Genomic DNA, 14,975 nt, shown 5'->3' on the forward strand with positions numbered 1-14,975 from the left:
GGCTTTACAAGACTGACGTCCTGCCAAGCATTCTCTTGATCTCATTGTAAACACACCGCCCCCATCTAATGCACACATGCACACACACGCACGCACACACACTCGTCACACACTGCCTGTAGTCTGAGGATGCAAAGACATACCATTGTGCGGTTGGACTGAATTTGTACGGATGAGTCATATTTAGACAGCACATACAGTAATTTATAGCCTGTTTCTGTTTAATTATGCTTTATCTCCTGAAACACTAATTACCTTAATGGGGATTATTCCTGCTTCCCTGCACTAAAAGGGGCCTTCACAACATGGTCCTTACGCATCACTCACTCCTTCTCTCCGTCGCTCTATTATCATCTGTTAAGCTTTCTCATCCCCCCACCCCACAGCACTTACTGTCTCCTGCCTCCTCTTCATGTTTTTCTTTTTGTCTCTCTCTCTCGAGGTGTCTTTTTTTATGTTGTTTTTTTTCCAGGACAGATACAATCATTACTTCAATTTCAAGCCATAGAGCATTCTTGCCATGCGCTAAGAAAGGAGAGATAACGCACGCACACATGCACGGAAGAAAAAAACACAACACGCGCGCACACACACACGCCGTGGAGGTACAGATTTGCCACCGATGTGGTACCACGGGCACGCACGAATCCCTCCGAACAAATATTTAATCTCATGTGGAGCATCAAATCTTTTTTGTTCGCAAAACAAGTGAAATCTCAGGCAGAGTGTTTAATTGGATTTGTTTAACTCTCTGCAAGATTAGACTCCAAACCGAGTGACGGTGTCTTGAAATAACCGAGATGAGCCCCTTCTTGTTTTAGGATAAATTACAGGACGAACGAGTCAAATTATTTCACCCTCCTGCCAAACAAATAGGATCCAAGATTAAAGAGTTAGTGAGGGAGACAGACAATATTTCAGTAAGAGAGATGAGGACTGTATGGTAGAAGAATAAGGGAGTAGGATTTTTGTAGGAATGGGCCCCAGATGCCTCAACTGGGGGGGCAAATACATTGCAATTGTTGTTTAGCTTTAACAGAAAACAGTTTGGGGGAAATAGCCTCGGCCCTATTTTTAGTGGCTTTGGCTTGACTGCAGTACGGAACAATGGAGCTCGGACACGTGACGGCAAATTCCCCAAAATAACGTTGCTCCTTATGCTGTTGGCTCAGGCCAGCTGGGGTCTATGTGCCTCCCTCCGCTGAGGAAATCAATTGAACTGTACTGAGCCGGATTCAGCAGAACAGAAGTGATGCTGTGTGCGGGAGAGATGCGTGTGCATCAGGAGGTATGCCGCAGATATTACGTTCATGTTGAGTCAACAGCGCCAATCGTCAGATGGGATGTAGATTGTTGTATAGATGTTCATTTTAAAGCTTATTATGTCAAGAATTTGGATTTTTAAACTTTACCGCTGCACAATATTGGAAAAAAATGATGCTGCAACATTTAATAAAAAAGTTTTTTGTGAAATGTACCGATTACAGAAGGAAAAAAAACACAGGAATAGCTCTATTTAGAAAAAAAAAAAATCAGGAATGATTTGGGTGATTTTGTAGTGGAGTGCACTATGAGAAACAAACAAACCCCGCTTTCTGTGATCTATGAGTCAGAAAAGATTGTGATAGGTGTTTCATTGTGTATGCAGGGGCTGCAACAAACTCCCATGTACCCAGAAACCCTTAAATTGGACTTTGTTATGTAATGTTAGAGAAAATTATTAGAAGAGACGAACTCTTCTAGATTAGCCAGATGATAAGAACCATGTGAGTTTCCTTTTTCCATGATGTTGATTCACATCACTTGACTTTGCACATTCTGGTATATGACTATTGCGCATCTGTACATTGTGATGTTGATGCTTAAACAATATAATGTATTGTACCGCCCAACTGTTAAAAGTGCACCTTGTAGTTTTGGCAGAAACATTTTGATTAGAAGAGAAAACTCGTCATTATTGGATTTTCATTACTGAACAGGCAAACATTCCTCAATCATATGACTGAATAAACTGAATGCCTGAGATGCTAGACCCTCATCAGGCCTTGTGACCGCCCCTGATTTCACACAAATATGTCGGTGTATGTAGTCTGCGCCTGAAGACAAATTAGATTAGCATTAGCAGTATTTGATTGACGGGAGAAGTACAGCACAAAGCACCAGCAGCACCAAACAAACAAAACAAAATGGAAGACATGCAGATTAGAAAATGTCACCAATTAAATTGATATGAAGCGCATTCATTTATTGTCTTTTAATTAAACTCAGTTTGATTACCTGTGCAGGTATAACAGTAACATTGACAGCTTTACCAGCCACATTGGAGACTCTGCATTAAACTCTCACGGCAGCTGACACAGAACTCACAGAAATGTCTCCACTAATCTGTCGCGAGAGATGTTTCTATGCATTCCTACAGCAGCAACTGTCTCTCCAGCACTCTGTTTGTCTTGTAATTGGTCAGATCAATGGCACTTAACATCCTCCCCGTCAACTCACCACACACAGTATACAAGACAGCGCAACACATCCTCGTACACACAGCGGACCAAATCCAGCACACAGATGGGGTCCGCCACCGCAGGAAATATGTGCATGTATGTGAAGCAACAAAACAGCACACGCTTTGCTTTTGTGCTCATGTTTTGCATGGCTGCAGCTTTTTTTTTTTTTTTTGTCATTTTCCATCCCTCTAAGGTCAAATACCAACGCACACACACACACACACACACACACACAAACACACACACTTTCAGCTATAATAACATTGGACTGTGTTGGATTAGAGATAGTCATGTTTACAATGGCGGACTTTCTCCTTTCTGCTCATGCACTGTAAACAACCTGGGGTGTATTACAATGTGTGTATTTATTTGTGTGTGTGTGCGCTTATGTGTGTGTTTGTGCCGGCCATGGCAACAGGCTTCTTTGCTTGACTTGAACGATGATTTTGGTCAGGAGTAACTGATGTGCGATCACACACGGATGCATGCAGGTCGTTGAGTATGACTTTGAAAACAGCCGTTGTGCCGTCTTTCATTCTGTTGAGTTTTTTATTTCTTGGTTAGAGTTTTCTGATGAAACAAACACGGTTCTTGGTAGTTTGCTTCTCACTGCAACGGTTTTTGTGGGGTTTGAGCAGAACTTTTAAAGATTAGCTGTTTTGAAATTTGCTATAAAGGAGAAATCATGGTCCAAAGAGGATCAGCCTCTATATTACTTTTTTCTTTAGTCCAACAATTGGCCAAAACCTTCGCTTTACCTAACATGCATCAAAACCTGATGACCAAATTGCTGTGAAAGTTGCAGAACACATTCACGCTCTCCTGATGATGAACTCTTCCTAGTTTTGAGTTTTACCCCACCCTGACGACCAAGAATTCACCCTCGGGGAATTCTTTAAGTCGCCTGTAGCAACATAATACAATCTTCAAATTACATATTTTTTTCAGGGATCAAATCCATACGCATTTTAGTAAAAATATTCAAAATATGTAAAATAATTCACTCTCCATATCTAAGTTTTCAAGCAACTGTGCATGCTCAGAATCTAACTAACATGGACTGGCAGGACATTTATGAATCACATTCATGCTCTAAAATCTTGTAATTACGGTGACCTCATGGCACAAACTGCAGACTTAACCATTTTGGACTCTTTCCTGGGAAAGTTCTAAGAATAGCCATACTATGCTGTTCCATTCAGCTTTCATATTATTTGATTATTAGGTTTCGTCGTCCACATTGTGAGGTGTAATGAGCCAGTGGTGTAGCAGCCCTGAGGAGCAGCCAGTGGTGGTTTAGGCTTCAGGCCTTTATTTCCCAGTCAATACCATCGGTGCTGAGGCCTGCTTCAGTTTTGCCTCGTCTCTCAAAGTCAAATGCTTCGTAAATTCCTTTTTAAAAACACATGAGCAACCACTGCCTCGACTCACAGAACAGCATGATAAACAGCATGTGTACTGCAGGTTTTTCTAACATGCAGCTAATTATCTGCTTAATGGGACTATTTTCCCTTTTTCCATTACTGCACACTGCGGCAAAGTGAACCTGAGAGACAGAGTTCTATCTGGAGAAAGCTCTGGCAGAGTGAAGGCAGCGACGAGAATGAAGAAACTGCAATTTCTGAAAACTTTCAGAGCCACAGGGAGGGAACTGCATGAGGAATGATGGAAACGGGAGACAACAAGAAATGCTGGGGTTTGTGCTGTTAGATCTTCAAACTTGAAAATGCTGGATGGAACATTTTTTGGAGGGGGGGGTACAAGGATTAATTAAAAAGAAGATCGCTAACAAGTGGCTAAATCAGTCAACAGAGGTTGTCAGGGACATTAAAACTCATCCTGACCAACTTGGACACTCATCTACTCACTAGTCTGTATTTACAGGCAGGTTTTAAATCCAAACTATTCTAAAGCCAACTTTACAACTTGTAGATGAGTTTATAGCAGCTGAAGTGTGTATAGTTTAGAGCAGGAAGATGCTTAGCAGCAGTCACCTTAAAGCCATGATGCAGTTTGTTTATAGCCTTACAATAGCTTTTCACTTCCGGATGTTGAATTTTTTTGCGATGATGTTCATCTGTGAAGATCACTTTGCGGAACACGGTAATAATCCAAAATCCAGCAGGCCTTTTCGTTTAGGGAATGAGAGGGATGCTAATCACCAGGTCAGCCCACAAAAATTCATCATCCCCTGCAGCACTCGACTGTGGTGATCTGCTGACATTTTAACCTGGTGACACCATCACGTCATAAACATCACTATGCTAAACACATTGGTGTTTAAGTTGTACTTCATGTTAAGTGCTAATTAGAGTTAGCATACTAACATTTGACATGTTGCAGCTGTGAGCGGTGAGGCAAAAATTTGAATGATTCTAAGAGTTTAACATCTCAATTTACTGATCAGTATAGAATTAACTAGTGAGTGTCTGTTGCTCTAAAGGAAGGAGTGAATGGATGAATGAGGGAGAGATTTCGGGCCACAGCTGTCGTGAGCATGTTAGCATTCTGAACACATCATGGGGTCACTAAGATGAGTAGGAATTGAACATATTCCAGAAAATGTCTTAGTAAAGAGTGAATATCTGTTGTGTATCAGCTTGCATATTCATATCAGGTCTTTCGCTAGTGTGATATCCTGCTCTGGATCACAGTATGGATAGACGGTCACTAAATACCATCCTTTAAACCCAAAGACGAATTAAAGCTGTATTGTCTTTGAGTGGTTAACCTTAGATGGTGTACATAAAATGCACGCATTTATTTAGCAACAGCAGCTCACAACGGCTCCGGTCTTTAAGAAAGAACCCTCTGCAGATTTATAACCCGTGAAGCAGGCTAGCTGTTGCTGTTGCGTGGCCTGTGGTGTTTGGCCACGTAGGAGAACAAACAGGTTGTGAAAGGCAGGCAGGTTGTGTATCCCAATGTATGTGATGCCCTGGGGTTCCAGCCATGAACACAGACTGTAGGCGAAGGCAGGAGAGAGCGTGATGCCAGCCCGTGTGCGGATGTGGGGACAATTACATGTGTAAGTGTACCTCTGTGTGTGTGTGTGTGTGTGTGTGTGTGTGTGTGATTATATGAGTATGTTTACCAAGCCATTCCCTCCTTGCCCGCGGCCCATCTGTCACTCCAAGAAAGCTCACCAGGCATGTCAGAGACTGCCGGCCAGCTGCGAGGGTGTGTGTGTGCATGTATGTGTATGTAGTGGGGGAGGGAGGGGTGATCTCTGTCACTTCATATTGCATCATTTCCTGTTAAGAAATCCCACCAGCACGAAATAATCCAAAGTCTGAGACAGCAAAGGAGATGCACACCAAAAAAATTGGCCTATTTCGTGTTACAATCAAAACAGTCGGTTTCTCCAAGTTAACCCTTAAAGGAAGGGGTTGGTACGACATTCTAGAAACATTTTCTGTTATATTTCTGAAGGACAAAACTCTTAACATCACAACAGCAATTAAAAAATCAATCTGGTGCCTGTTCAGATCAAATGAAATTAATGGACTGCTTACCTGCTCTTGTCTACCTGCCCGTCTATGTGCACTCTCTATATAGAATAGAATAGAATAGAATAGAATAGAATAGAATAGAATAGAATAGAATATTGCCTTTATTGTGATGCACTCATTGCGTGTACTGGACACTTCCCAAAGGCTACACAGACACATTGCTAAAGCTATTGGCGAGCTAATTGCACAAGAACGTCAGAGTGAGCTTGTAAGTGAGACATGAAGTAGCAATGACAACCATGTGCAGCTCTCACTGTAGGTCCCTCATATAAAGGCTTGTATTGATTTGGAATATAAGGTGACAGATCTGATTAGCATTTAAAACCAGAATAGAGGGATGCTAAAGTAGTTTATATTTATATTTATTCATCCACTTGAGGAAGTATTGACTCATACACACACAGGCCCTATAAAATACTCATAAATGAATGTATTAATATATGGACAGGTGTCAGCAAGGAGACTGCGCTGTAAACAACAGCTGTAGTCGCTCCAGGCTGCTAGGGTTCTTGTGCCTTGCTAAAGGGCATCCCAGCAGTGTCCAGGGAGCAAACTGTCACCTCTAAAGCTACCAGTCCACGCTCTGTATTGACTGGTCTGAGTGGGTCTTGAACTGGCAAGTCGCTAAGCCAAGTCCCTACAGAGTGAGCTGCTGCCAGCTCAGTTAGTGCTACAGTCATTACCATTGCAGATCTTTTGTTAAATCACGCGATGGCACCCCCTGTAAATTTGCCTAATGTGTTGAATGTAGAACAAGAGAAGCAATTGAAAGCTATTAGAGGTTGTGATTGGACCCTTGAACTTAAATGTTGCATTAATAATCACACAGCAAAACTGTGATCACAGTTGTTATTTGATCCGTGGAGCAACCACGAGGATTAGATTCAGTGATGTTGCTCAGATGTCAGGTTTGGTATAGTGTGAGTCTATCAAAAAGATGGTTTTGGACATATCTTTAATCTTAAAGGCATAGTTTGTTTTTTTTAAGTGGGGTCATATAAAGTACATACTATAGTCGAGCTGTTCCCTACTGTAATTGCCGATCAGCGCAGCCTCAGTTTGGAGAAGTAGAGGGCCGCTCCAGCCCAGACGCTCAGCTTTGTACCGTAGTGAACAGAGTCCAGATGCAAAGCGAATTTTAACCACCTAAAACAAGGCTCACCTAAAAAGTTCAAGTGTATGTTGTATAGAGAAAATTCACACCGCGTTACATCGCCGTCAGACCACAGTGCGAGGCCCAGTTGCACTAATGCGTAGGGATACGGCGGTTATACGGGGCTGAGGCTGCACTGATCGGCAATTATGGTGGGAAACAGACCGACTAAAGATACGTACTTTATATGACCCCACTTCAAAAAGCCCAAACTATCCCTTTAAGATGAGGACGTCAGAACATTTTGAGCCTCCGGTGTAGCTTGGGGGCTTTCAGGGGGGCAGTAGCGCAACATGTCGACGATGTATTCAGCCACCACATTAGTGTCACTATAAAGAAAACACCTGCTGGGATGTCAAAAGCAATGATGCTAAGAACTGCTCTCCTCCCACACACTGTCTTTCAGTAGTGTGATGTAGTTGTAACAGTTGTAGCAGATTGTTACTTCATCCTTTTTTGAGTAGACTGTCATGAATGTGTGTGTGTGTGTGTGTGTGTGTGTGTGTGTGTGTGTGTGTGTGTGCGTGTGCGCGTGCGCGTGCGCGTGTGTGTGTGTGTGTGTGTGTGTGTGTGTGTGTGTGTGTGTGTGTGTGCATGCTTGAATCTGACACTTACTGCTGTGTCTCCTCTGCGTGCAGTGGGGAGTCAGGCCACATTCTGCATAATGGCGCGATATTATGCATAGTCTGTCACTGCACTTACTTTTTCGGTCTGCATGGGAACATGCACTCACACACACAAACCCGACCTCAGACACATATGGAGATGATGGCTTAAATGTCATATTACTCAGCAGTGCGGTGTCAAGGCCGGCTACACATGAGGTGTCGGATTTCATCAGCGTCCGGGAGGTTTTTCGTGTGTTTTACTGCAGGTCTTCTTGCTTGTTTATAAACGTGGATTGTCGTTTTTCAGCAGGACCGGGTTTCGAGCTTAGCTTTCTGCTTCACCTTTTGCTGAGCCAGGCCATGCAGCACCAAGAGGTGTGAAAGTGTCAGGGAAACGTTAAGTGACCATTTATGTGTGGCTGCGAGTTTGTGCGTGTGTGTGTGTTTAGTCTGCTTACCTTCATGCTTACCTTCAAATGCCATTGGGCCATGAGGCTCTTCAACCTTCTGGGGCAGTTTTCAGAGACAGTCATGTCAGCACAGTCCTTTTTTCCATGGAGGTGACATAACAGCGGAGGCAAGAAGCAATTTAATGGCTGCCATTGATATTTGATCATCATCATCATCATCATCATCATCATCATCATCTGTATTCAAACAGGGGAGGCCATGGGAGAAAGCTCTCTTTTGCAATGACACCCTGATAACAGCATATGAAAAACTAGTTTTCACTTCACATAATAGCGTTATGTTTTGTTGCTTTGTACCTTCACTTCCACAAATCTTCTTTAAGTCACAAGCGTGAAGTGTTTCATGTAGTATGGTAATCCTTTAGGACCAAACAGTCCCAAGAGTGCCGTGTGATCTATATTTATGGGTAAGAAGACATGAAAGATACTTTGGTGGAATGCCAAGAAGGTCTTTCTGGATAAAGAGAACGCAGTGCTGTTTCTTGTGACTGTTACAAAAGAAAGTAACATAAAATCACATAATGATGAGATGACTGGAAAATGCTACAAGAATACAGATACCAGGTCTGGATTCTATTCTCGCTTTGAATAAGATTTGGTAATGAATTGTGTTTACACTCAAACACAACATGACTCCGGACTAGCCGTCTTGAATTGAACTTGTTGAATGTGTCAGTTACTTCAGCACATTGAAATAAGGGAAATTCTAACTAGAAATTCAGAGTGTAACTGGTTCTGTCATTCTTTTTTTTTCCCAATACATTCCCTGCCATTGATCAGAGGGAGAAGCTAAATCCAGCAGAGTGGTAAATGCAAGTGAGACAGCCAGAAATGAAACTGTTGAAGTAACTCAATCGATGGATGGATAGATAGATAGATAGATAGATAGATAGATAGATAGATAGATAGATAGATAGATAGATAGATAGATAGATAGATAGATAGATAGATAGATAGGTTACAGAAATTAAAATGTTACTGATCGCCAGGATGTTGAACTCAACCGGGGATTTGGTTGGTCATCGTGTTTCAGCTAAGCTGATGAATCACCATACATGCACTCACCAGCTCCACTCATGAAATCCACATACACACAAACACATCCCAGCAGTCTATCTGTGGTGTTTTTGTTTTGTTTTTTTTTAGTCTTTCAAGGAAATACTATGTTAATTGTCGGTAGCTGTGTTTAAGCCAGATACCTTGCTGCGTGAAAGAGATAAATGTGTTAGTATGGAGCCCTGTGGGATGGTCGTTATTCTTCTCTTGAATTGAATTTACCCCCTGGGTCCATCCTGAACATCACACGTGCACATGCAAAAACGATTCTTGTCAGTGTATGATACTCTGAGGAAATTACTGAGGAGCTCAGCGTCTCCTGAGACTTAGATCTGTTATTGGAGGCCGTAGAAGCGGTGGCGTGAAGGATGAACCGTTGACCTTATTGGCAATTAAATGCTTTGTTTTCACTGCAGGTCTTTCATTGACAAAAAGAAAAGGCAGATGCAATATTAGCGCCTGTCTTTATTTATAATCTGACATGCAGTTTCCAAGCACATGCATCAAACGCAAGTCCTCGAATCCTGCTATATCTATTTAAAACTACTGAGTGCTGAGGATGAGTTCAGGAGTCTCCCAGCCTGGGAAAGAAGCTGTTCCGTAGTCTGGTGGTATGGCAGTGGATACTTCTGTAGTTTTTCTGGATGGCAGCAGGGTGAACAGACTGTAGCTTGGGTGGGTGTTGTCTCTTACTATCTTTTGGGCTCTGTGTAGATATCTCACTTCAGTGATGTCACTGATGCTCTGCAGATGGGTACCAATAATGATCTGGGTCGTTTTAATCACCAGCTCTAGAGCCTTTCTGTTCTGGGCCATGAATAAATGATGTTTGTTTGCTCCTCTATAAAAGCTGACAAGTGTCTTGCTCTGGAATTAAGCCTTCCTAAATTTCCATAGGAAGATGTGCCTTTTTGTGCTTTTCTAACCAGGGTGGGAGTGTGCAATGACAAACTTTGGTTCTCAGTGATGGTCATTTCAAGGAACCTTTAACTGTTCACCTGCTCCACCTCAGTTCCATGGTTGAAGAACAAGGTGTCTGTGCTAACAATCGGCTCCTTGGTTCTGCTGACGCTGAGTAGCAGATGGCTTTCTGTGTGTTGCTCTGCAAGACTGTTGATTTCCTCCCAGTATGATCTCTTTTTGTTGTCCATGTACTTACAATCGCATTCTCTTGATGTCTGGCTGTGCAGTGTGAACAGGAGGGGGCTTAGCACAGAGCCCTGGGGTGCTCCAGGGTTGAGCACTAACGGAGAGGAGGTCTGAGTGTCAGTCCAAACTCTCTGTGCTCTGCTTGTGAGGAAGTCTAATATACAGTTGCAGAGTGTTATACTCAAGCCAAGAGTGTTCAGTTTTCCAGTCAGCTCCATAGGTGAGATTGTGTTGAATGCTGAACTGAAGTCAACAAACAGCATCGTCATGTACCTGTTCATTTTTATCCAGGAGTTTGACGACTGAGCAGCAGATTTGGTGTCCTCTGTCGATCTGTTCTGAAAGCATACTGGTGAGGGTCCAGGCTCGCAGGGATGTTGTCTTTGACATATACCATATGCAGGAAGTTATATATTTTATTGACGATGGCTTCATAGCTTAACACAGTACAAAAACAGGCAAAGTAAAAGCATTTTATGAAAAAAACTAAAACAGTATTTGTGTGAATACGGACAGCAGTAGACTGGTAAGAATGACACAATCTTTCCCTCAGCCACCCTGCATTTATTAGCGACTGGCCTTTACTTGTTTATGCATGTCTCAGCCAGGGATAATATTTGAAGCTTGAACATTATGTGGATACCATTTTATATCTGAGAACTTACAATATGGACTCTGGAAAATTCTCTGCAAGTCATTGCCCAACCTCGAATTAGGAGGCGGTCCAATTAGCCAGAGTAAGTCGAAACATGGACACACACAACTGTAATTACACCAAAATATTTATTGCTAACGTTATATGTTATAGTCTCTAAAAGGGAGTGGAATTCCCCTTTAACAACAGGAATGTATTAGAGGCATACCAGATGCTGTCACAGCCCCCACAGATCTGCAGCCAGCACAAACAAACTCTCAGGAGCGAGTAGTTACACGGCACCCACACCATAACCTAGCTAAAGTCACTGCAACTGCATGTGTGTGTCCGTACGTGTGAGTGTGTGAAATGGATGTACACTCTTTAGGAACCATTCTGCACTCGGGCAAATCAGCAAATTTTTAGCTGGTGGGAATAGACCCTACTCCCCCTGCTGTCATGGCAACCAGTGAACTTCGTGACCTACCGGTGGACTGTGTGTGTGTGTGTGTGTTACAAAAAATGAAGAAGTTGCCAGAACAGGACACACACCATGTCCAATGCATATTTTAATACTGCAGTGTTGCACATCTCTCTCCCTCTGCATGTCAGCCTTCATACCTGGACACACCTGCCTCTCTCTCTCTCTCTCTTTTCTCTCTCTCTCTTTTCTCTCTCTCTCTCTCTCTCTCTCTCTCTCTCTCTCTCTCTCTCTCTCTCTCTCTCTCTCTCTCTCTCTCTCTCTCTCTCTCTCTCTCTCTCCCTCTCTCTGCAGCAATGGTTGATAGCCAGTTACAGTGCACCGTGCCAGCTGTTGGCATACCAGAGGCTTTGCAGCAGAGCTTGGCCCTCTCTGGTGCCTCGACGTGCCGCTCTGCATTCCTCAGCTCCATGGGGGATGTTTACATTTCAAACCTCTCCTGGTGGAGAACTAAAGAGCCGGAGTTGACAGACCCCGAGTCAGGGGGTTCAGGAAGAGAGAGACAGGGACACGGACACTGGAATACAGAACAGACAGCTTTGTTACGGAGAGCTCACCGCCTCCTGCAGGCAAAGCTCTGTGTACAGTATACTGTATCTATGTCCAACATCTTCCTTCTGACTGCAGAAAGAGTACGGATAAAGATATTTTCAAGACCGCATCACACAATGTTCTCTTTTGCATTTGGGTTTCATTCTTCCATTTACTTCGTATTTGTCTGAAATCAGTCACAAGCCAAGCAGATGGTTCTGTGGTAATTTGAGTCTTGGGAACATTGTTGTTGGGCATTTTATTTGCTGATTTTTCACCCTGATTCAACTGCTTCACCATCAAAAATATTTCCACACAGCAAATGTCAACAGCCATTTCTGTCCTGAAAATCATTTGGAAGAAACTTCTGCATGTTGTGTTAGCAGTTAGCTAATTAGACATAACTAGCTAGAACCAGCTGATTTGCCAATAGCTTTGTGATCAATCAATATATCAGTTTCACAAGTACATGCTGCTGATGTTTGAAATATCAATATCCAGTATAAAGTCCTCGTGATAAACGTTTATCAAGAAGATTTTCTTCCCTGTGAGGCACTGCAGCACTATAACAGTGTCACACTGTTTCTACTTCATTCTAACAGACAACAGATAATATTTTTAACCCCAAGTTACCTATTTTTACTTCTCAGGCACATAATAACTCAGCGGTTAGATGCCTCTGTAGAGCCAGTGTTGCGTTCGTCCATTCTGGGCTTTTGGAGAAACATGGCGATGCAACGTGGCAGGTTCTGTGGTATAGGACCCCCTCCTTCGGTGGAGATAAAGGGCTCATTTTAGTGACAAAAGCACAATGATTCTTTTTTTCCAGGTGATTATACATCAATGAAAAGATTACTATGAATATGATATTCCAGTTAAGCCCCTAAATCTCTCTTAATTCGTAGACACTGGAATGTGATTAGTTGATCAGTGTGGTTTGGAACTGTGTTTGGAGAACACTGTCACAGTGGCTTCAGCTGAGGCTTCCTCTTGGCACGTATTGACATGTATTTTTTGCTTTTTCAAAATACATCACAGTTGCATGCTTTTGCCTCATTTGGATTTAGAAAGCAACTCCTTTAAACCCAACATTGTTTGGCTTGTTTCCTCTGCCCCATGAACAATATCGAATCCTAATAACTCCTGACTCTCTTCACTCCTCTCCAGCTTCGTCTATTTTTGGTGTCTGCGCGGTTTTTCATACTCGAATCAGTCAGCTGCAAAGCTCATTTTCTAACATAATGCTGTTGCAACGTGTGGATATCACCAATTAGAGCCCAGAAAATGAGGATATGATGATATGCCCCTGTAGCTACACAAATACACTCTCACACACCCACCCTGGATATCTATACTTGCTACATATGACGACTATAATTCATTATCACTACTCTAACCCTCACAACCTGCAGATGCAAGACTTGTTTTTTTTTGCAGAAAAATATGCAGATTGCATCGATTTAAACTGACTTTCACCTCGATCTTGTGCACCCACACATCCAAAAGTTCACCGCAACAACATAACTATATATGTGCTGCAGGGCTCTGATGTAGCGACGACAGCTTGAAATATACATCAGCGAAGTGAGAGAGAACCGAAATGTTTCTGCCGCTGCCAATGTTATGTATGAGCTCTGAGTGCAGCGAGATGATGCATAGGAAAGCCACGCTCGCGCATACAGAGTGATGTCATGACTTGCCGCTGAGTGGATGTAAAGCAGGATCATGTTAGGCCAGGGAATAAAAGGAACATTAAAGCAACATGCGGTGTGTGTGTGTGTGATGGGATTAATATCATGCCCATCTGTTTGTAGATATGGATGTCACATATATATGATGGGGCTAAAGTGAGGAGCGTGTGTTCCACAGTGTAACAGTACATGCGCATGAACAATACATTTCGTCGTCCAGTGTTGGTTCATGTGCAGGGGCAGGCCGGGCTTTACAGAGCTCTACGGATGATAATGGTCTGCACAGCCCATGTTAGGAGGGCACATGCTAGAGAGATGGCATATGTAATCTCCCTATTGGTCACAGGGGAGGATTGTGCCGTTTATTTCGCGATATTTACTCATGTGGAAGGAATGGAGGGAGAGGCACAGGATTATACAACATACAGCAGAGATGATTGAAAGCAGCTCCATGATCGGAACTGATGTGCCAAGTATTTGGGGATGATTTTGTCAAATTTTCAAGGCTGGGTCTAAAGCTGAATCTTTGTCGCCACGCAAAGATTTTGAATAATTCCAGGTTTAGCATTCCTATTATTGAAAACCACTCAGGCAGACTACATTTCATGCCACTACCCCCATTTTTTCCAAACAACAATTATGCCATCAGAATAATTTGAAATATATGGAGGCACATTGCATTCACCGAAGAGACATCTTCTAATTATGGCCTACGTGTCTCGTAATTACACAGACAGATAATTGTGGTATTTTCTTCTCCTTTAAGGTGCAATTACAAGATGCAGAAGTAATAATTATGAACAGTGTTCTCTTAATTTACTTTCATTTATTAATTTATCTACTTTATTTCGGATGCTTGGAATGATGCTTTAATCACTCAGATGCTGTTGCCTTGTCTCAAAGAGCTAAATTGCAGCTTACACCCTGTTTGACCTTCAAATCACTCTGGTGATCACTTGTATTGACCTGACACAGCTTAGCAAGCGAGAGTAGGAATGGAGATGCTACTTTCTCACAAAGCTAGCTGCAGTCATGGTCAGCAGTTTACGTAGACTTGTAAAGAACATGTGTACCATGGCAGTCATGAGTTCCAATGATTTCTAAAGTTCTCATTCAAACTACTTTGTTGCAAAAAACATTCATGACGTTCGGTTCAATAATGAATTTATTATAGGTCTTTTAAAAA

General features: G+C 42.5%; 1 protein-coding gene across 1 annotated transcript in view; it reads left to right on the plus strand.

The window, feature by feature from the left end:
• Window positions 1-14,975, plus strand: part of slc24a3 (solute carrier family 24 member 3) — a 65,855-nt gene that overhangs the window by 24,961 nt on the left and 25,919 nt on the right. The gene's annotated exons all lie outside the window — the stretch shown is intronic.

This window comes from Acanthopagrus latus, chromosome 15 (assembly GCF_904848185.1).
Source record: "Acanthopagrus latus isolate v.2019 chromosome 15, fAcaLat1.1, whole genome shotgun sequence".
In the NCBI taxonomy this organism is placed as follows: Eukaryota; Metazoa; Chordata; class Actinopteri; order Spariformes; family Sparidae; genus Acanthopagrus; species Acanthopagrus latus.